The following is a 3,406-nucleotide window of genomic DNA, read 5'->3' as shown; positions in this document are numbered from 1 at the left end:
GGAATATAAATATTCTAATAAATTTTTTTCTTTTTTTTTTAGATATTGCTAGTCACTAACCAGCATAATGTTCTGCTGGGAAACTAATCAAGTGGTTTTCCGTTAGCGTGCTTTCCTTTCGTTCAAGAGAACCAGAGTTCGATTCCCGGCCAGGTCGGGGATTTTAACCTGGCTATTTCCACTGATTCGGGGACTGGGCGTGTGTGTCATCGTTAAAAAATATCAAATACAGGGAAAATAAATAACGAATGAGATAAATAAGAAAAATCAGCAAATAAAGTCTAAAAAGTATTTTAAAAAGAAAAAGGAAAAAGCCGTTGACTCACTTAGTGAGTCAATTTATTACACCACCCGACACTCGGCGCTGAATCGTTGGCTCTACGCTCAACTCCATTACCATACAAGAATTTCCTGTTTTTCCTTTTTTTTTTGCTAGGGTCTTTACGTCGCACCGACACAGATAGGTCTTATGGCGACGATGGGATAGGAAAGGCCTAGGAGTTGGAAAGAAGCGGCCGTAGCCTTAATAAAGGTACAGTCCCAGCATTTGCCTGGTGTGAAAATGGGGAAACCACGGAAAACCATTTTCAGGGCTGCCGACAGTGGGATTCGAACCTACTATCTCCCGGATGCAAGCTCACAGCCGCGCGCCTCTACGTGCACAGCCAACTCGCCCGGTAATAATTTCCTCTCACCAGACTAAGCGAAATGGGAGATTTAAGTTTGTATAATGATATAAATAACAATTAAATGTTGTGATTATCTGTGACATTGTTATGTTTTCATGTTAAGTTGAGGACAGAGCGGGAATATAGCTCTATAGTGTATATGGGACCAGTTTCGTGTATATGTCATCCTTAACGTATATTAAAGAAATAAATTAATACTACCCGAGGGTTCAAAATTGGTGAAATATAGAATAACTTCTCATTTCTTTCAATAAGATATGTTAAAGTTGTGTAGTTTTGGATTAAGTTATTCTCATATCTCATATTCTGTAGAAGTGTATTTCGAATATAAAGATTAATAGCGATCTTGCTTCCAAATGTAATCAATTTAAAAACTTATTTTACTCTAGTAACAGTGCAGTAGAGCAATGAGGGAAGAAATTAGCTGTGATCAATAGCCACAGCTCTCTAAATCGAAGAGAGCGTAGATTACTCTTCTTTCCGTCACTGTTTAAACCGCATTGAAGTAGCGGTGAGTGGCGCTCTGGAGCCACTGTCGATGTGACCGCAGCCCGTATGCGAGTAGGACGAATAACAGTAAGCCTCTTAGCAAGTGGTCCAAACTTCCAGTGAGCATGTCATAGACTTTATAAATATGCAAACCTCGCTTGGTTTCAACTATCGGTTAATGCTTTTAATGGGCTAAGTCGGGCGGCTCAGTTGGACGATACATCTGCTTTCAACTGCCTCAATTCCTAACTGGGCTCGGTTCAAACATTCGAAGCATTTTACCTTCATAGTGCCCTTCAGGCTGAGCGAGAGAGCCCAAATGTGACGGCATAATCAACAACAAACTAGGAGATGCCTGTTTCTACCATATGTCAACATACACAGTGTATGACTAACCATGTAGTAAAACTTTCTCAATGTCTGTTCTTGTGGTGATTGTTTTACTGGGGGGAAATGAGATAATCTATAGGAAGAAATTTACAATTTTGTCCATACACTTCACTTTTTTTTGGTTTATACTTCTTTTCCCTCTCCTATAAGATACAGATGTAAGGGTTATTCTGCCCGAAGGCAGGTCCGAACCTCCGCAGAGGTGTTCCTGAGCCGGAATTTACGTGCGGTAGGGTGGCCAGTTCCTTTCCGCTCCTCCATTCCCTATAAGGTACAGAAATGTCGAAAATAGGTTAAGTTAATGCTTTGTCGGTCTACATGTAGCAACATCACGTCTGAACGGAATTTCTCAAAAATCGGCAGTTAAGTTCAGGGATATCTAGGCTGTGCACTAGCTGAATGTATTTGTAGATGAGAATTGTACTTCGACGTCTAGGGATCTGCGTATTCTTGAGAAAGCTACCAAACGTCCATGACTAAAGACCAGCGTGGAGAGTTTTATCCCAACTTTGTATGAAATTTGTCCCTGTGACTTACTTATTGTGAGATAGAAAGTTCAATTTAGTGGACATTTTTTCTCTTTGAGGATGAATTATATAATCAGATTCTTTCTTCTTCTTCCTGGCATTTTCCAGTTAGCTGGGCTCGGAACATTGTATGGATTTAGCTCAGTTTTACGGCCGAATGCCTTTCCTGGGCCAACCTTGTGCGAATGGATATATTCAATACTGTGTGTTCCTGAGGTGGTTTGTTGTATATAAATGAAGAAGAGTATTAAGCTCCCAGCCTCCTAGCTAGAGGGATTAACTATATGCAGTTACAACCCGGACCCAGCTGAAATCTAAATCAGAACCCTCTGAATCGAAGGCAAATACGTTCACCATTCAGTCAAGGAGTCGGACTATAATATGTCGGGTTTAATATGTGGTAAATCAATTCTTGGAATAAAACCCTTCCTTCCTAAAGTTGAGAGGTGTGTTGTGAAAATATTGTTCAGTTGTCATTGTATAAAAGTAGCGATAGTGAGTGTTCTTGTCGTGATTATTTTCAGAACCGTGTGATCATTACCCTTTACTGACTAGGAAGAAAGACTATCGAAGTGAGAAGAAAGACACGAACGAATGATCACTCAAAGAATGAAGGAATTATAATAGAGGGGTTTGAAATCCCAAACCTCAAGTGACCTAATATTACAGATCAAGGAAAGATGACCAGGGAACGTATTTCTATGTAGATACATACCTGTTCAGGAAACTAAAATTGATAATTATATTTTGTATTATCCTCCTTATGAATCATGATGTGTGAAGTTGAAAACTTCTGTGTTTATTTTCCATATTTGTGAGTTTACTATATGCCAGGGCCTCTCAGGGTGCATGCGCGTGGTGCATGCACTGTGCACGGTGCAAAAGACGACCAGAGTGCAGACCCCCCACTCCTCTCTCCCAACACCTGTCTCCCCGTTCGGCCTGTCTCCGCGTTCCTCACCTTCACTGCTGTTTCTCCCCCACTGCGAAATGTTTACGTGTGGTGAGCGGAGACGCACAGTTGTATGGGACAAGGTTACCAGTGTTATTAAAAAAATTAAAAAAGGAATTAGAAATACACATACATGTTTGAGAGGAATGTAAACTTAATTTAAAAAAATGCAGAACCCGTAACCAAAATGAAAATGCTACAGTACTGGAACAAAAATCATTTGTGGATATAGAATGCTCTTCTTCAAGCTGTTTCAACTTCCTTAATTCTTTCTCTCTGACGTCTCCTATGATTTCACAATAATTTTCCGAATGTAGTCTGTTGTAGTGTCTTTCAATAGATGATTTTCTTACGCACGT

This window comes from Anabrus simplex, chromosome 1 (assembly GCF_040414725.1).
Source record: "Anabrus simplex isolate iqAnaSimp1 chromosome 1, ASM4041472v1, whole genome shotgun sequence".
NCBI lineage: Eukaryota > Metazoa > Arthropoda > Insecta > Orthoptera > Tettigoniidae > Anabrus > Anabrus simplex.
This window is presented reverse-complemented; position numbering follows the sequence as displayed.